This window comes from Chiloscyllium punctatum, chromosome 45 (assembly GCF_047496795.1).
Source record: "Chiloscyllium punctatum isolate Juve2018m chromosome 45, sChiPun1.3, whole genome shotgun sequence".
In the NCBI taxonomy this organism is placed as follows: Eukaryota; Metazoa; Chordata; class Chondrichthyes; order Orectolobiformes; family Hemiscylliidae; genus Chiloscyllium; species Chiloscyllium punctatum.
Genome location: NC_092783.1, coordinates 50597447 through 50618428, shown reverse-complemented (window position 1 = coordinate 50618428; position 20982 = coordinate 50597447). Strand labels below are relative to the sequence as shown.

Here is a 20982-nt window from a genome sequence, read left to right as displayed (position 1 = left end):
GAGTTGCGGTGGGTCTGGGTGGGATGCTGTTCAGAGGGTGAGTGTGGACTTGATGGGCTGAATGGCATGCTTCCGCACTGTAGGGATTCTTTGATTCTCTTAAATATTCACACATCCTTTTGTTCTAGTCAATTTTAAGCCTTTGTGGTATCGTTCTGGTTTAACCTTATTTATGTCGTTTGTGTCTTCATGCCTCCTTTGATAAGAATGCTTTTTATCTGAAAGCTAAGATCACTTTCTCTCGGGTTTTATTGTAACTGCATCCTTTGCTGCTAGGGAACAGTATGATTACTCCTCTTTGCAACATCTTCAGGCTTTGAATGTTTTTCTGTCCTGATAACCAAAGCTGAACCCACAACATGCAGTTTCTGGTCAAACCAAATTGTTTCAGTGCTTCCCTTGCAATATTAACTTAGTATTTCCTTACTTTGTGTATTATGGCTCCACAATGATTTGACATGCTAAGTGCAGAATCTATTATCCCTTTTCACTTCATCTTTAGCTATTATACACTAAACATGTAACATTCACTTTTCCTGCCAAGCTGTGGTGTGTAATCAAACAAAGAAAAGTATTATTCAAAATCAGGATTAGGATGAAGAGCACCGAAAATAGTTTGGTTGGCAGCTAAGGAGAAAATTGATGCGTGTTTGTGGTGACTGGCTTTACTTATTCTCTTCATTGTGGAAACTGTGCACTCCAGATTAAAAGAGGTGCACATTTTTTTGATTATAAAATTGCCTACAATGTGGAAACAGGCCCTTTGGCCCAACAAGTCCACACCGACCCTCTGAAGAGCAAGCCACCCAGACCCATTCCCCTCTGTTCACTCTTGACTAATGCACCTAACACTATAGGCAATTTAGAATGGCCAATTCACCTAACCTGCACATCTTTGGATTGTGGTAGGAAACCCAGGGAGAATATGCAAATTCCACACAGACAGTTGCCTGAGGTGGGATTTGAACCCTTATCCCTGGCACTGTGAGGCAGCAGTCCTAACCACTGAGCCACCATACCACTCCACATCTGCCAAAGTACTCAGCAAAGAGCTATACCACAGGAGGAAGTCTCCTAAATGTTGGACAACCATCTAGTCATAGAGTTATACAGCACAGAAGCAGACCCTTCCGTCCACTAGTCCACACCCACCAAGTTCCCAAACTGAACTAGTCCCATCTGCCTCACTTGGCCCATATCCCTTCAAACCTTTCCTACTCGTCAACTTATCTAAATGTTTTTTAATTGTTGTAACTGTACCTGCATCTACCACTTTATCTGCCAGTTCCTAACATCCTTTTTAAATCTTAATACTCTCACCATAAGAATATGGCCCTGTGTTTTGAATTCCCCCAGTCTAGGGAAAAGACCTTGTTGCTCACCCCATCCACCCCCTCCCATCATGATTTTACCAACCTCAATGACAGTGGCATGGTGGCTCAGTGGTTAACACTGCTGCCTCACAGCACCAGGGGCCTGGATTCAACTTCAGCCTCAGGCAGCTATCTGTGTGGACTGAGGTCAACAAACAATGGTGGCCAGCACCAAGAACAGGAGTGCAGTGCTGTTGCTTGTGTTTAGGGTAAGATATTGAAGGGTGGCCTCACCTTCCTTCTTGGGTGAATGTAAAATATCCCACGGTGCTATTTTAAATGTCCTGGTGAACATTTAACTTTCAGGCAAAAACAGGTTAGCTAATCACAATTGTTTGTGAGACCTTACTGTGCACAAAGTATTTCAACACTTCTTCTTTATTTCTTAATTTTTCTGCTTTTATATTCCAGGCTTTGCTTTATTTTTCTGTCTGTCAAGATGGCACCAGAGAGTGGCAACACTATGCAAAACCTTTCACCCTATTTTGTCACAAAATGCACATGACAACAAATCAAAACAAATCCAATCAAGTCCAATCAAATTGGCTGTCATCTTTCCAACATTACAGTAGTGATTACTTCCTCAAAGGATTTCATGGACTGTAAGGCACTTTGGGACCACAGTTATTGTATAAACGAGAAATCTTCTTTCCCTTTCCTGAGACAATTTGATCCTTAAACTGACCTTGCACCATCCCCTTTAGAATTCAAGAAACGGTAAATTATTTAAACGGTCAAAGCATCGAGGATTCAGAGTTTGAATTTCTTCTCCTAGTATAATTGTTCATTTAACTCACCCCTTCCCTCAGGAGGTAAATGCGCTACGAGATTTGCAGGACAGAATCGTTCCTACTCAATAGAATCCTAACTGGGCTCTTTAAATTTAGACAGCAATTATGGCTATTTATCCTCCTGAGTACTCATGTTCTGCATCACAGCTTCTTCACTGTGGAATTAAAACAACGTGGAATAGCCTGTTTATGGAAACCGGACACCAGTCACATAAACACAGACAGATGAAGTTGAGACTCCCTTCCGACTGATGAGTTCTAAAGGCAGTTATGTCACTTTACATGTTTATTTCCCAGTTTACTGTCCTCATTCAATTTGTTTCATTTTTAATCCTTTTTTTATTGATGGATTTAACTAGCTGAAGCTAATGAAATGGATTGCTCACTTAATCCCATTCACCCAGGTGTATTTAATAGAATTTCACATAAATTTCCATCTGGCGCCTGTGTCTTAATTTGCACCGAGTTCCCATTCCTGTGTCACGGATGTGCTCTCTGACCTGCCCAGTGCAAGCAACATCTTGATTTTAAAATTCTCGCCTTGTTTTTAACTTCGCCCGAGGCCTGACCCCAATCTATCTCTATAACTTCCTCAACCCTACAAAGCTCCATAATATCACCATTCCTTTAATTCCATCCTTTTGAACATTTCTGATTTTAATCAGTCCATTACTGGTACCTGCCCCTTTGGATTCCTGGGTGCTCTGGAATATTTTTCAAACTCTCTGCCTTACTTCTTCAATTCCTTCTTTTGAATTATGTTTTAGAACCTACTTGCTTCTCATCACTGTACTTAATATTTCCTTAAAGAGCTTGATAAGATAACTTGCTTTGCAATGCTCCAGAGATGTGCCTTGGGATATGTCATAACCATAAAGGTGCTATACCAATATAAACTGTTCTTTTTGTTGTGTCCCAAGGCTATTTTGACAGGTCTTTTCTCCAAGGTACAGGAGTTCAAAGCTAGAGAGTGTAGGTTTGAGGTGAGAGGAGAAAGATTTAAAAGGGATCTGAGGGGCAACTTTCTCACACAGAGGGTGTTGCATATATGGAATGAGCTGCCAGAGGAAGTGGTAGATGCAGACACAGTTACAACATTTAAAAGACAGGAATAAGAAAGGTTTTGAGGGATTTGGACCAAATGTGGGCAAATTGGATTAGTTTAGTTTGGAAAACCTGGTGAGTTTGGACGAGGTGGATGAAAGGGTCTATTTCCATGCTGTACAACTCTATGACTCTATGGTTGTTTCAAAGATGTTAACTTTAAATAATAGAGATGCAAGTGATATACAAACACTCAGTACTAAATCTTCATGTTTAAGCGAGGCATATTCACTATCAATTAACAGCATTAGTATTTGTTCACAAATAACGCAGATATTGCAATTCAGACTATAGGTGACATTTCTGTAGCCCCCAGCCTGACAGGACATTGACTTGCCACCAGTTTCCTGTATAAAGCTTGATCTGACATTGAGAAAACTTTCCTTTATTCATTCTGGGGATGTTAATTGTGCTGCCAAGGAGGTGGTATTAAGCTACTGTGGTCCATTTGGTGGCAAGAAAGGAGAAGTCATAGGATGTGAACCTTAACAGGCTTCTTTTCCTGCCTTTATGCCATATCTAGGTCCAACACCCAATGCCAGAAGATCTCAGTGAGACATGCCAGGCATGCCCAGGGACAGAGCTCACTGGCCCTGGTGCTTCACCCAGCCTGGACACCGGTCTTGCCCTTCTGCTGCTGACCCGAGTAAAGGTGTCCCATGCCCCCAGTCCTGGTACAGTGGTCCCTGAAAGCCCAAGGATCTCAGTTATTGGGCCTTGACATATCTCCCATGAGTGTGAATGTGTGTGTGTGTGTTTGTGTGTGTGTGTGTGTGTGTGTGTGTGTGTGTTTGTGTGTGTGTGTTTGTGTGTGTGTGTGTGTGTGTTTGTGTGTTTGTGTGTGTGTGGTGTGACTGTTTGTGTACACGTGTATATGTGAGAAGGTATGTATGTGTACACATGTATGTGTCTTTGTGTGTGTGTGTGCGCATGTGTGCGTGCACGTGTGTGCGTGCTTCTGTGTAAAACAATGGCAGCAACAATGATAAATTCTTTCCGTTTCCAAAGTCAAATTCATTCCATGTAGACAAGGGTTGAGCATGGCTTCTATCCTATCTGTATGTCTCATCTACTGACCCAGTAAGAACATTGAACCATCATTGGAGACTTTTTGAGCTATTTTCATATTTGAGCATTTTTGGCATTGAAGATTCTATTTTGGATTCACTTGATCAGTTCTTGCTGCGGGCCCTGTGTTATTTTCGCAGTCTGTTTTTTTTTCTGTATCCTGGAATTCCTTGCTGGGTATGAGATCATTTTTTTTTATTTATTGTATTCTCTAATTAAGAGTCTGAGATCTTACAAAATATAAACATCCCTGAGGCCAACCTTTTGGGAGGATCCAATACGGAGGTAATCACAAAGTTAGCCAAGATAGTCATGACAGGGAGCTATTTTTCAAAAAGCATTTCAAAGGGACGCATAGGCCCAGCAACGTGGAATCAAGTAGGCCCAGTAACATGGATTCAAGTAGGTCTAGTAACGTGGACACGAGTAGGCCCAGCAACGCGGACTCAAGTGGGCCTAGCAACGTGGACTTGATTAGGCCCAGCAACGTGGAGTCAAGTAGGTCTTGAGTGGGCTCAGCAACATGGAGTTGAGTAGGCCCAGCAACGCTGACTCGAGTGGGCCCAACAATGTGTACTAAAGGAGGCCCAGCAATGTGGACTTGAGTAGGCCCAGTAACGTGTATTCAAGTAGGCCCAGCAACACAGATTCAAGTAGGCCCAGCAACTCGGACTCAAGTGGGCCAAGCAAGGCGGACTCGAGTGGGCACAGCAACATGGAGTCGAGTAGTCCCAGCAACTCTGACTCGAGTGGGCCCAGCAACATGAACTCAATTAGGCCCAGAATGTGGACTAAAGTAGACCCAGCAACATGGAATCGAGTAGGCCCAACAACGCAGATTCAAGTAGGCCCAGCAACTCAGACTCAAGTGGGCCCAGCAAAGCAGACTCAAGTGGGCCCAGCAATGTGGACTTGAGTAGGCCCAGCAACGCAGACTCAAGTGGGCCCAGCAACCCGGACTCGAGTGGGCCCAGCAATGCGGACTCGAGTGGGCCCAGCAATGCAGACTCGAGGTTGTCGATGGAGGCGAGGTGGCGTTGAATGGTGACAACCTTCATTCCAGCAGCAGCATGGCGAAGCAGACTCGTCCCTATCCACCAGGCCCATGAACCAAGACCAAACACTAAAAAAGGACCGTAAAGGTGGACACTTCTTTATTTCTTCATTTTTCTGCCTTTATATTCAATGTTTTAGTTTATTTTTCTGTGTTTTATTGGCACAGGAGAGTGGCGACACTGTAAAACATTTTTCACTGTATTTTGTAACAAGACGCATGTGACAATAAATAAATCAAATCAAATCAAATCAAATCTACTTTTTATCATTTAGATGAATGGTTAACAAATCATACACAAGGCATGCCCACATTTCTGCCATGTGTTTTCAAGGATCATAGCCTGCAGCATGTTTTCTTAAATCATTTTATTGTGGGGATAATGGGCTGAATTTTCCCAGACACTATCCCATGTAGGCATTAACCAGGGAGGTTGAGAGAATCACATGGATTAGCAATAAGGAGATTCTCAACATCAAAGATAAACTGACTATTTTTCAACAGGATATTGAACAATGAGATGTCATTCTTGCTAATGATGTAGCAAAACTCCTTTTGTCATGCAAGTCCTCAGATACTGAAGCAGTCCATGCCCAAGTTCGGCAGAGTTTGGACAATATCCAGACTTGGGCTGACAAGTGCAGGTAACGTTCGCTTCACACAATGCCAACCAATGACCATTTCCATTATCGCCCCTTGACTTTCAATGGCATTACAATCATTGAATCACCCACTATGAATAACCTGGTGGTCACCATTAACCAGAATTTGCCATTAAATACAATGGCTACAACAACGGGTCTGAGGCTAAGAATCTTGCAGTGAGTAACTCACCACCTGACACCGCCTGTCCGCCATCAACAGGGCACAGGCTTGGAGTGTGAGGGAATACTTCCCTCTTGTCTGAATGCATGCAGCTCCAACAACACTGAAGAAACTTGATAACACCCAGGGCAAAGTAGCATGATTGATTGGCACCACATCCACAAACATTCACTCCCTCCACCACTGACGCCCAACAATAGCAGTGTGCACTATCGACAAGATTCCCTGCAGAAAATCACCAAAGATCCTCAGACAGTACCTTCCAAACACACAACCATTTCCATCCAGAAGGACAAGGGCGGAGGTACATGGGACACCAGCATAACCCGCAAGTTCCCCTCTAAGGCACCCACCATTCTGACGTGGAATTTATTGCCATCCTTTCACTGTTGCTGGATTAAAATCCTGGAACTCCTTCTTTCAGACCATTGTGGGCCACTCTCGTCGCTGGCCACCCTTGGCAGTCCACTCCTGCTCTTGTTGCCGCTCAGGATGACTGCTATTGGAGCGGGGGTCCTCTTTTGCTACCACGCTGGTTTCGCTCTCCCCCGCGCTGGCTCAATCTCCTCTTTGATGATCTCCTCTGCGCTATGCAAACTCGCACCTCACCAAAGGTAAGTCGATTAAACTAAGAAAGAAAAGTAGTGAAGCAGCGAAAAAAGTAAACACACGTGGAACCACTGAACCCCAAGCAGGGGCACGCACACTGTTCTGCTACTCCAGTACCATCCGCCACCGTCAATATGCATAAATGATATCAAGAGTCCAGGGCAGGATGAAACAAATTATCTGGAGCAAAGACTTAACTCTAATATAGGTACAGTGTACATTCTGTTTCTACAGGGAAACACTACACTCAATTATGTTTGGCTTTGTGACCAGACTGGCACATGCCAAAGCTTAGGGACTGCAATCATGTGAAGCTATGCTGCTGGAGTTTTACCAGTGAAGTATCATACAATTTAGCAGGACTGGACTTTCGTTTTCTTCCTGTTTGTCGAGACTCAGTTGTTGTGTCGGCTGTAGATCAATGTATTTCTACATATTTAAAACATCAAAGGAAGGATGCTCTTCAGATGTTTGGTGTGGACTCGATGGGCCGAATGACCTGCTTCCACACTTAAGGGATTCTATCAAGAGATATACGGTGGGGACACTGCAGCTCAATGACATTGCAGTTATGTGCTTCTCTCTGTACTCATTGATGGAAACAAGTTCGCTATCTCACCCCAAACATGCAACAAAAATTCTAATCAAACCTCAATCTCTGAAAATAATTATAAATTAAAGGTACTCTATAGAAATTGAATAAGCAAACAAATTCAATTTAAGAGGTCACTTCAAATGAATATTTCTCTTCTGTAACTCATTGTACCTCGAGCTAAAGTGTCTGCAATTGCAGACGCTGAGGTTGAGTTATGAGGTCCTATGGCATGGATGCTGTCAGCAGTGATGGCCTAGTCAGGAAATGGCTTTCATACAGCTGTTGTAGCATTTCAATAATGATATGGGCCAGTGTACCACCATAAATCATACAGTGCTCTAAGGCATGTCTCAGAATCAGCATTTACACTGACAAGCTTCCTGAATTTACCAGAAGTGTCCATATAAACTTGATTGATGGCCAATAAGCAGCAATGTGGAGCTGTCTCTTCAACTCAATACCCAAACAAAAAGGAAACCTACTTGAGGTAACATTCTATTTTTTAAGGTCCACTTTGCCCTACTTTCTCCCCATAATGTTGACTTTAATTCAGATCTGCTGCCTTCAGTGAAAATAAATATAATCTGAAAATAAAGAGAATAAACAATAGAAATTCAAATAAACAATTCTCGTGATCACTTCTCTTTATCTGCATTTACTGATCAATGTAAATAGTACGACAATATATTTAAATTCTGTTTCAATCAGGCACAAGTGTTACATTGTCTATGTTGCTTCCAAGATGTTATATTTGTTGTAATTGGTTATGTGTTTTTTAGCAACTGAGTTCAAATTGCATTGGGTCTTGGTACTGTACAGAACACAGGTCTTGTAGAGTTTCACTACTAGACTCTAAGCTTGCGCTGTATTCCTACTTATATTAAACTGGGAATCTCTATTCGGTTGCCAGAGTATGGAACTCTCCCGTTCTAGTATTTAGCTTTTTGCTTGCCCTGTTTCAGCATCGGAAATAAATTATATCTTTAGTGATTATAGTAAGTTGTGTTTTAACCTGAATCTCTCCCACATCTCTTTGCTTCAGGGTGTTGCTTCCTCGTTTAGTGTGACTCCACAGGCACCTGTTGCCACTGTACTCTGAGGGGAAGCATTGCTCATGGCAGTGATTTCACTGAAGCAGTGATCCAAAGAGCAGGCACTCGAGGGAAATAAAAGCAAAATATTGTGGGTATTTGAAATCTAAAACAAATAGAAAATGTTGATGAAACAGAGTTAACATTTCAAGTCCAATGAGACTCAAGTCATATCAGACTCTAATGTTAGCCCTGATTCTCCCTCCACAGGTGCTGATAGACCTCCTGAGTTTCTACAGAGTTTTCAGTCTTTGTTAGTGCTCTGGAGACACTGTTCAAATCCCACTAAAGTAGTTGGTGGAATTTAAATTAAAGAGATAAAATATGGAATTAGTTGGTTTTTGCCAAAACCCATGAAGTTTGCTGATGTATTTTAGGGAAAGAAGTCTATTTTACTTACCTTGTCTTGCCTGCCTGTGACTCCAGCCCCACAGTACTGTGGTTGACCTTCTAATGATTCTCTGAAAGAGCTGATAAAGCTGATCAGTTCGAAAATATTTAAGGATGGGCAACAAATGCTGACTTTTCTGATGATGCTCATGAAGGAAAAAGAACTCAAAAACACATTGACCTGAGAATTTTGATAATAGGTGTTAATAATTGGGAGAGAATTGTGATCAAATCAATTCTTGCCCTCTCCTAACAGCAGCTGAAAATGTGTTGCTGGAAAAGCGCAGCAGGTCAGGCAGCATCCAAAGAGCAGCAGAATCGACGTTTCGGGCATGAGCCCTTCTTCAGGAATGAGGAAAGTGTGTCCTGCAGGCTAAGATAAAAGGTAGGGAGGAGGGCTTGGGGAGGGGCGTTGGAAATGCGATAGGTGGAAGGAGGTCAAGGTGAGGGTGATAGGCCGGAGTGGGGGTGGGGGCGGAGAAGTCAGGAAGAAGATTGCAGGTTAGGAAGGTGGTGCTGAGTTCGAGGGATTTGACTGAGACAAGGTGGGGGGAGGGGAAATGAGGAAACTGCAGAAATCTGAGTTCATCCCTTGTGGTTGGAGGATTCCTAGGCGGAAGATGAGGCGCTCTTCCTCCAACCGTCGTGTTGCTATGGTCTGCGATGGAGGAGTCCAAGGACCTGCATGTCCTTGGTGGAGTGGGAGGGGGAGTTGGGTTGGTTGGTCCGGGTGTCCCAAAGGTGTTCTCTGAAACGTTCCGCAAGTAGGTGGCCTATCTCCCCAATATAGAGGAGGCCACATCAGGTGCAGCGGATGCAATAAATGATGTGTATGGAGGTGCAGGTGAATTTGTGGCAGATATGGAAGGATCCCTTGGGGCCTTGGAGGGAATTAAGGGGGGAGGTGTAGGCGCAAGTTTTGCATTTCTTGCAGTTGCAGGGGAAGGTGCCGGGAGTGGAGGTTGGGTTGGTGAGGGGTGTGGACCTGACGAGGGAGTCACAGAGGGAGTGGTCTTTTCGGAATGCTGATAGGGGAAGGGAGGGAAATATATCCCTGGTGGTGGGGTCCGTTTGGAGGTGGCGGAAATGATGACGGATGATACGCTGTATATGGAGGTTGGTGGGGTGGTAGGTGAGGACCGGTGGGGTTCTGTCCTGGTGGCGATTGGCGGGGTGGGGCTCAAGGGCGGAGGAGCGGGAAGTGGAGGAGATGCGGTGTCCATCCAGTCCCTGTACACCTCTATCCCCCATCATGAAGGACTCAAAGCCCTACACTTCTTCCTCTCCCACCGAACCAACCAGTACCCTTCCACTGACACCTTCCTTCGACTGACTGATCTGGTCCTCACCCTGAACAACTTCTCTTTCCAATCCTCCCACTTCCTCCAAACCAAAGGAGTAGCCATGGGCACCCACATGGGCCCCAGCTATGCCTGCCTCTTCGAAGGATATGTGGAACAGTCCATCTTCCGCAACTACACTGGCACCACGCCCCACCTTTTCCTCCACTACATCGATGACCGTATCGGCGCTGCCTCATGCTCCCATGAGGAGGTTGAACAGTTCATCCACTTTACCAACACCTTCCACCCCGACCTCAAATTCACCTGGACCGTCTCAGACTCCTCCCTCCCCTTCCTAGACCTTTCCATTTCTATCTCGGGCAACCGAATCAACATGGACATTTACTATAAACCGACTGACTCTGACAGCTACGTAGACTACACCTCCTCCCACCTTGCCCCGTATAAAAACGCCATCCCCTATTCCCAATTCCTTCGTCTCCGCCGCATCTGCTCCCAGGAGGACCTGATGAAGGGCTTTTGCCCGAAACATCGATTTCGAAGCTACTTGGATGCTGCCTGAACTGCTGTGCTCTTCCAGCACCACTAATCCAGAATCCCAGGAGGAGCCTTGGAGGAAGAGCGCCTCATCTTCCGCCTAGGAGCCCTCCAACCACAAGGGATGAACTCAGATTTCTCCAGTTTCCTCATTTCCCCTCCCCCCACCTTGTCTGAGTCAAATCCCTCAAACTCAGCACCGCCTTCCTAACCTGCAATCTTCTTCCTGACCTCTCCGCCCCCACCCCCACTCCGGCCTATCACCCTCACCTTGACCTCCTTCCACCTATCGCATTTCCAACGCCCCTCCCCCAAGTCCCTCCTCCCTACCTTTCATCTTAGCCTGCTGGACACACTTTCCTCATTCCTGAAGAAGGGCTCATGCCCGAAACGTCGATTCTGCTGCTCTTTGGATGCTGCCTGACCTGCTGCGCTTTTCCAGCAACACATTTTCAGCTCTGATCTCCAGCATCTGCAGTCCTCACTTTCTCCTCTCCTAACAGCCCACATACACACCCAGTCGCTGCACTGGACAGTACTTGACTTGAGTTACTTCAGTTGATATTTTCCATTGAGGACAGTTGTAAGATTGTAAGACCTAGCTGGGATCTGTTAATGTTTAACAGACTAAGAAGCAAACTTTTCTAGTTTTCACATTAAAGCAACTTATTTGATTGTATCTGAGTGGAGAAAGTTCTAAACTAAAAGTTCTTCAAGGACAGTGACTTTGGAAAGTATGACTCTGAAGCAGAAGTGTAGATCCTTCTCAAGTCAGAGATAAAAGCTGAGAAATTTCTTTTCTTGTTTCATACATTCCTTCCATACCAGTATCAAATCGAGTGATAAAAGTGTGGCATAATAGAGGAAATTGTCAGAAGCATAGAGCAGCTCATCAAAGCCCTTCATCTGTTTCAATGAAACAGTTGCATTCCTGAAACATCAGAACCTTTCTACTCAGTACAGAATGACTGAATAACTTACATATTTTCAAACTTTTCAGGTTTAATTCAGATTTGCAGCTTGTTAACTTTATCCTCATTACCTTCCTTTCTGCACTCTTAATGATAAGAGTGACAATCTGGCTTAAAAAGCAGCCGGGTTGATAATTTATTTATACTATAGTTTTGAATAAAACCCAGAAAGAATGTTTTGCAGAAAGTAACAAGACACAAACAGAAATCAATATAAATCATTCGGAATGGAGCTGTGTTTATTATGGAATACGCCGCAGACACTGGGTTGAGTCTAACCCTTTGTTGGTTTTGGATCCCTTGCAGAAGGCACTACAACTGCACATTTTGGATGATTAAAGATACAATATCCCCTTTTGTCTGACTGTGGCAGAAAGTTGTCAGAAAGTGCTGACAATGAGATTTTCATAAATTGCAGTGGTAGTGAGGTTAGGACTTCACAACACCTCACTCGAAAGCTGTTGCTCTGAGATCAGCTCAACTCCAAAGAAAACAGCAAGGATCCAAAAAGAACATTTTATTAAATGAGCCGTATGCATCATCTTGCAGTGAGTAAAAATAGGATCAAACTGAAAAGGATTTTAAAATACAGGAACAGTGGAGCTGGGGTAATTTAGTAAGATCAGGTCTGATGGATAGAGGGGAGTTCACACCAATAACTTTTACTAAACATAACTATCCACAAGAAATGGTAAGAGATGACATTTCTGAAATGCTACCAACTCTGGTCTCAATTCTTTAAGATCTGGTATTGTTATGTCATAGCTCCTGACACACAGGTTTTTTTTAAATTTGATTTATTATTGTGACATGTGAGAGGTATTATTATGCATGCTAACCAGACAAATCATACCTTACATAAGTACATCAGGGTGATAGAATAGAAGCAGAATATAGTGTATAAAAACTGGAAGAAAGCAGATGCTGTCAATGCATTGGTGGTTCCTCATTAATGAAGTGGACTGAGTCCGAATCAGTTGCCTGACACCAGAAAAGGTTTCTCTAATGGACAAAAGAACTGCTTTACTTGTAAAGCTCAGCCTGTCAGACAAAGTGCACTACCTTTGCTAATGTATGGTCAACTTTGGATGTAAAAGCTCTGATATTGCTTCTTCCAGCCACCCTCAGTACTGCAGGAAATGTCAGCCTGAATTACATACTCAAACATCTGGAGGGGGACCAAAATTTACTTTATGCTTAGCACTTTCTGTTCTGGCTGAATTGTCTTGGAGATGTCCAGTGGTCATGAGAGGTGCAATATAAGTGCAAGTCTTTTTTTTAAGAGGTGAGAGTGCTCCCACTGAAACAAGGGTAAGATCCACAATGGTCTTACAGTAAGGCCAGTAATGAATGTAGTGGAATCAACTGCCCTCTGACCCAAGAGGATTTTCTATGTCTCTGGTGTTTTCCATGTCTATCAGCAGCAAATTGCCTGTTGGTTGTTTCTGGTCATGAATGGGTTGAGAGCTGAACTTTGTCACATTCCTGCTTAACTGGGCAGGTCTCCCCAACCATGTGGAAAGAACCAACTCTGTCTCAAACAAAAGTACTGAGCGCAACGTATGCACAACTGCTGCTTCAGCAACCTCCCACAGCATCGACTCTTTCTCATGTGTTAAAATACAATGTTGCTTGAACTCAGGTTTTCTCAGAACACCCAAATGAGATGACTGACAGTCACATGTCAAGGGTCACATGACTACAGAAAACCATGAAGGACACGTGCATATGGTTGTATTTTAATCAAACACTCCTTGTGGCGAATACCTTTGAAAAAAAGAACAAAAATGCTCTTGCATTTGGATATAAGGTGGTTTGCAACAAATGAAGTACTTCTGAAATGTCACAGCAAATCCCAGAATCAGCAATATGATGGCAATCAGATAATCCATTCTTTCGGAATGCTAAGCGAGGGATAAATATTGGCCAAGACAACACAGATAACTCACCTGATTTTCTTCAAAATAATGCCATGGCATCTTTTACATCTACCTGGAAGCAGGCAGAAAGGGCCTCAGTTTAACATGTCACCCAAAAGACGCCGAGGCAATACACCAATGGTGGTGCCCTGAAATGTCAGCATTGCTAAATCCTGAAGAAAGACTTACAATTCAGAAACAACAGAGTTACCAACTGAGCCAAGGCAGATTGTTTCATACTAGACTGGTTAAAAGTGGACTTCTCCAGGTCATTCTTGTATTTTTGGCCTGACTTAAAGGCTCCTCAATCTGGCTACAAAGTTCTACAAGGTTATCACAGGAGCATAAAAATGATGACAATGGAACGAAGTGGTCAACAAACGCACTTTCAAGGCTAGAAATACACTGATGTTTAAAACAAGTTGGCATTATGTAAAAGAAGGTTTGAGGCATATTTGATTTTGTATATTTAAGATGTAAACAGTTATCACATGGTTGCTTACCTCTTCTTTGATGTAAATAATTCACTTTGAAGCTCTTGCAAGTTTGGAATGGAAGTTTCTGAAGGTTACATTTTAATCTTTTCATTACATAAAACTAGTTACAATCTACAAAGTAAAATCTCTTTCGCTTATCATTGAATGACTTTTATTATTATTTATTTTTCTTTTCATCTTATCAAAGAAGCAACAATTCTTCCTTATAAATGTTAATAATATCTAGAGGGCTCAAAAAGGTCAGAAGAATGGTTTGGGAGGGGATGCAAAACAGATGCAAGTAAATAAAATGTTCACTGAAGTGCATTGGCGAGAACCCAGGATATGTGAACCATTGGAAGTTCTCCAGTTAATTCCTCAACTGTGTTTTTCCCCCAACCAAACAGATCAACGAGTGTACCTGGTTGAGCAAAAAGATCAAATATAGTGGGGAATCAGAGTGCAATGGAAGTGACTAATGGAAGCCTTTCGCTTACAGGGAAGAGTTCAAAATGGAAATTAGGCTGGAGCTGTTCAGAATTATTCTCTAGTTTACTAGGGTTTGAACATTAATCTTCAGAACACTGCTGTGATCAACCCTTGAGAAAATTCATAGGAGTATCAACAACGTCTTTTTTAAAATTTTCTTTGGAAACCTCAATTTATTTGTGTTGTAGAAATATTAGTGACAGGAAAATAGGCTCTGTGGCTTGACAGTCAGGAATCACCCAGTCAGGTGTTTGTATGCTTTCTGAAAGGCCACGAGAAGGGAGTACACCAAGCAGTTGGAAGGTCAGCAACCAATGGTGGAAAAGGAGAAGTTGTAGATAGGACAGCAATGGACATGTGACTTAGCATCCCACTTATACATCCATCTAAAGATAGCGACGTAACTGGTTCGGCGCTTCATTACAACTGCTCAGAAGGATATTTGTCTCATTAATTCATGGGATGTGGGCGTCATTGGCTAAATCAATGTTTATTGCTCATTCTGAATTGCTTTAGAGAAGGTGGTGGTGAGCTACCTTCCTGAACCACTGCCGTTCACCTGGTGTAGATCCATCAAAATGCTGTTAATATGGAACTTCCAGGATTTGATCCAATCTCTGCAAAGGAACAGAAATGATTCCAAGTTAGGATGGTGTATGAATTAGAAAGGAGTTTGCAGTTGGTGGTGTTCCCCAGTATCTGCTGTCCTTGTGCTTCTAGATAGTAGTGGTCCTGGGTTTGGAAGGTCTAAGAAGGCTAGATGGATTAGTGCAGTACATCTTGTAGACAGGACGCACTGATGCTAATCTCATTTGCAAAAGAGAGTTCAAACAAGCTACATGTGCAAATAGGATATTTTGCTGGGACATTGTTTCAGGTCTCTGATGATTGGTTCTGTGAGGGCCTAATCACCATATTGTTGGATTAGGTGGGTGTTCCTTAAGATCGCCAACTACAAATCTAGAAGTCAAAGAGATTTGGAAAGCAAGTCATTTTGAGTCATTCCGTTTAATGGCCAATAAAAACATTGGAAGAGGCATGTCAGGAATTTTTCTGCCAATCCATTCAATAGTACAATAGTGTCAGATGCAGGATGTATCTTCCCTCAGCAGTGGACACCAAATGCTCAGATTGTTGCTCCAAAAGCAGGTAGACCATGTAAGGAAATTTCAGGGGTGAGTCAAGCCCACTGTTTCCAGACACAGACACAGAGGAATGGCCAGATGCCAAGATAGGTTGTTTAGAATATCCACTTTGCCCTCATTCCAGTTTTTCTTTTAATTAAGGCCCACTAGACCTCATCAACATCACAACTCATTATCCTTTCAATGACTCTCCATGCCAACTTCACCCACCCTCACCCAGCTCCTTATAGCCACTATGACAACTTAATGCCAACCCATGCCTCACCAACCCTTCAGTGTTTATCACCAAATATCATGATGGGCAAATATTGGAGCCATGTTGTGACAAAACAAAATGAAAGAAACCCAAACATACAAATAGAAAGCAGGAATCATCAGCAGTGCTTTGTCTGGAGGCCCACTGAAGATGATGTTACCGAGTATGGTGATGAAACATCTGAAAATGAACTTACTAGCTCAGTGAGCAAACCTACATCCAGAACAATGTTATGGCTACAGAAAAGGTGCACAAAGAGCAAGGTCAACGTTAACTTGAAAATTAAAATTCTACAATCTATGAACAGCAGGGAAGAAGCTGTTCTTCAATCTGTTGATCCAAATGTTTAAGCTTTTGTGTCTTCTGCCCAACAAAAGAGGTTAGAAGAGATTATAAATGGTGTGGGAGGGGTCTTTCATGATGATGGCCGCTTTCCCAAGGCAGCAAGATGTATAGAAGGAGTCAATGGATGGAAGGTTGGCTTATGTGATGGATTGAACTGTGTTCACAACTCTCTTATGGTCCTGGGCAGAGCACTTGCCATACCAAGCTGTGACGCATCTGGGTGGAATGTGTTCTGTGGTGCATTTATAAAAATTAGTAAGAGTCTTTACAGACTTTAAAACACTGCTGAGGAGAATTTGTTTTCTCTCAGAGGAATGTGGAACTTTGGGGTCATTGATTATTGTTAAGAGAAGTGGATAGATTTTGGTTAGGCAACGGAATTAAGGGTTATCAGGGTGAATAGGAATGTGGAATTCAAAACACAAACATATTAGCCATGGTCATATTGATTGGCAGGGCAAGCTCAAGGGACTGAATGGTTCACTTCTGCCTCTATTTTGTATGTTTACATGAAATCAGTCAGAAATGAGGGTAGGGCTCTGAAAAATATCCTGCCTCCCATTTCTAACAGTCCATGAAAATCTACGGCCCACGCAACTTTTGAAAAATGGGACCAAATTTCACAAATGCTTTTAATAAACATCAAACGTTCTAAAGACCACTCATTATTTTATCCTTAATCTCTCAAATGTGTAAGTTGTTTCCTGTGTATTCTGCCTGTGTCATGTCTTTGAAAGAGTTATCCAACTAATCCATAATGGATTTATAATTGATGGAGAGACATATGCTAGTTTTCACAAATTAGAAAAATGTAATATGCATCTTTAATTCATCAATTTTCTCTTCTTATCCCCTTAGCAGGGTGTCCAGCTATAAAGGCACAAAAATCATGTCCTATTTTTACATATGTAGATGAAAAGTTGGTTAGGCCACAGCTACAGGACGTTGTGCAGTTCTAGAATCTGCATTGATTGCACAGGAGAGAGTGCAGAGGAGATTTACCAGGATGTTGCCTGGGCTGGAGAGTGGAAGTTATGGAGAGTTTGGATTGACATCTTGGGGTTGTTTTTTCTTGGAGCAGAGGAGATTGAGAGGGGAGATATATGGAATTGAGGGGCACAGCCAGAGTAAACCAGAAGAAACTTTTACTCTTGATGCAGGGATCAATGACCAGACAGCATAGACTTAATGTGAGGGGCAGAAGGGTTAGAAGGGAGATTAGGAATTTTTTTTTCTCTCCCAGAGGGAGGTGGGAATCTGGAACTCACTGCCTGTGAATTGAATTGAGGCACAGTGAAAAGCTTTGTCTTGCGAGCTTATTCATCTGAATTGTAAAAGCCATGAGTTTAGGTCTGAACGGGTGGTTGGTTGTGTCACTGAACTGCTCACAGGTGACCCAATATTCACACACATTCCGAGTTTGCAAAGGTCAATAGATTTTTCAGATTTATAAATATCCCACAACAATTGCCAATCACATAACAGATCAAGAGCTGGACATGGTCTCCCTCCCATACAAGGTGTCAGAACCACAGTCCCAATGAAAACTGGACCAAGATGAAAGAGTGTCTGTTCTTTGGGAACTTTTAACTGGGTAATTTATAGAGATTGTCAGGTTCAAACAACAAGCTTCATTTATGGTGAGTGAATTTAAAAATGGAATGTTTAGAGCTTTACATCCGCTAATGTTGACGGGGGGATTTCTAAACAGTCGAAGTTGCACATGCTGCCAAAATGTATTGTAGTCCCCTGTACCCTGGGGAGGGGGTGAGGATGTGATGATATACATTCCATGACCTACCGCAGAAGCCCAAAACTGCTGATAGGAGTGAACCCATTCATTTAAATGGGAAATGTACCTTCCCGGCGGCCTCCTGGTCCCTGGATCTGGATTCCTTTTTGTATGTTTAGGCCACGGGTAACTGAAACTGTGGAACATGATTCTGCAGATATGGGGTTCGCCCTGGACTGCACTTTCCTACAAACTAATGATACTTAATATTCACTAAAAATGGTCATTTCTGTTAACACTCAACCACTTTGCTGTCCTGGAGTCACATGGAGGCTAGCCCAGGTGAGGATGGCAGATTTCCTTCCTGAAAGGACATTAGTGAATCAGATGGGCTTTTACAACCATCAGTGGTTACCATGAGACTAGCTTTATTTTGTTGGCCTGGGATTCTAGATTACAAATCCTGTGCAATTACTGCAGTGCCACTGTCTCCCCAGTAAGGGGCTGAGCTCCCACAAAGACCTTGTTCACCACCCACAGCGTTTTATGGCTATGGGAAGGGGGTGCACATGTGTCTGCGAAGCTCCTAATATTTACTTGCATTTCGCAGAAATGTCAAATGTGGCTGAACACGAGCAATTATTTTGGACTTCCATTCAGTATGTTTAGCTGTGGTGCCTGTATGAGCTGGGCCAAAACATTAACACCAAATTGCAGACAGTAGAGATCACAGTAAGGAAGTACTCTGTCAGTGGCAACTGTTACAACTCAAAAGACAGCCTATCCTCATGGGCTGACAGCAATGTTGCTAAGAAGTCAGGGATATAGGAGCATGCAAAAATGTTTCAAAACCACAAGGGTATCTGACATTCCATTAGCTCATGACCAATCTGCATGTTTCCTCCATTTAACTTCCTTAGTTCCATAACATAGTCATAGAGTCATACAGCATGGAAACAGACCCTTCAGTCCAACCAGTCTATGCTGACCATAATTCCAAACTAAACTAGTCCCATCGGCCTGCTCCCATTCCATATGCCTCCAAACCTTTCCTATTCATGTATCCATCCAAGTGACTTTTAAACATTGTAATTATACCCCCACCCACCACTTCCTCACCCACCCTTTGTATAAAAAATTTGCCTCATGTCTTTTTTAAATCTCTCTCCTCTCACCATGAAAATGTGCCCCCTAGTCTTGAAGTCCCCCATTCTCGGGAAAATACAACTACCATTAACTCTATCTATACCCCTCATTATTTTATAAACTTCTATCAGGTCACCTCTCAACCTCCTATGCTCCAGTGAAAAAAGTCCCCAGTCTCTCCAATCTTTATTTATAACTCAAACTTTCCATAGCTGGCAATATCCTGGTAAATATTTTCACTTCCCTTGCCAAATAAAAGACCATCAATCTAGGTTTTGGCCTGTGTTATTTTAATCAAACCATTTGGGTGTGCTATTCTAAGGGATAGGTAGGACTTGAATCTAGGCCTTCTAGCTGAGAAGTAGTGACTCTGCCACGACAGCCCTAACAACTGGCCCCTATCCCCTGCAGCACTTTGGCACAAAGTGTTCACAATTTCCAATCTCCTCTGTGTGAAGATGCACTACCTGAAATTGTTCCAAACATCCGATTTTAAAGTGACCTCCCCTTGTGTAAACTCCACAAACTAGAGGAAATAGACTCCCTTGTTCATCCCTATCAAATGCTTCAATCATCTTCCGAAGCCTTGCTTTTCCCTGTGCATTCTATAGATGCATGGTGCTAGTGCTGGGATCGAAACCTTGCATTTGCAATGAGCTTTCGCCTACTGTAGGAACTAATGACCTATTCCAAAGGTCAATGGGATCGAGGGGAAGACTATGATGAGTAGCCTTGGTCTGCGCTCAAATGCTCTCCCTAACTTATCTAATTGCCAGTTTCCCTGAGCAATTTAAATATTTCAGTCAAATATTGGCCGCTTAACATGCGATCACTGCTGGTACTTTACCAACATTGGAGGAACGTCGTGCCATACGAGAAGCTATCATTGGGATCTCGGACCCAAGACTTATTCAACATTGTGGAGCAGCCTGTGGTGGCAACAGTAGCCAGTGCTCCTGTTAGGGGGATAGCAGCGCTGTCAGCCACAAAGATAGAAACAGAGAGAGTAGGCTAGTCAAGACTGCTCCACTATTCAATATAATCATGGACAATCCTCAATCTCAACACCCACTCTCTCCCATACCCCTCTACACCATTATTCTGGAAATGTATCTAGAGAAACATAGAAAATAGGGGCAAATGCTTCACCTTCAAGCTTATCCCCAGTACAGAGTAAGTTTCCCAGCAGCAGAGGCAGATGTGGGGCAGCTAACTGAAATACTTCAACATCCACAAAGGTTTGGGTCTTCAAACTTGTTGATGTTTCCACAGATAGGGAGTGGATGTCCCTTCCTCTCTGCATGTGGAGGTTGCTATCTTTATGGTTAGATAAATAAATAAATAGAATGACGTAGGAAGGAGCTATTCAAGCTAAAGACTCTGTGGCTCAGAGAAAAATAACAGCAAATGGAAAGAAAATAAAAATTGGAGGTGGAACAAAAGGTACAGTCGAGAAAAACATTACATGAAATGACTGTGTTAAAAAAAAGGGCAAAGATATTAAGCTGCAAATTCTGAAAGAAGGTTCTGGACAGTAATTACTAATAGATCATTTAGGACTGAGATGAGGAGAAATTTCTTCATCCAGAGAGTGCTGACATTGAATTGAAAACATTGGTGATATTGAAACCATTGCATTTTTTCAAGAAGGAGTTAATAGAGCTAAAGGGATCAAAGGGTATACAGAGATAGCAGGAGCAGGGTACATGAGTTGGGTGATCAGCCATGATCATATTGAATGGTGGAGCAGGCTCGAAGGGCT

At 42.8% G+C, this 20982-nt stretch overlaps 1 protein-coding gene across 5 annotated transcripts in view; it reads left to right on the top strand.

Moving 5' to 3' along the window:
- The window catches only part of LOC140467397 (prickle-like protein 1), a 144002-nt gene that overhangs the window by 16355 nt on the left and 106665 nt on the right, over positions 1-20982 (top strand). The gene's annotated exons all lie outside the window — the stretch shown is intronic.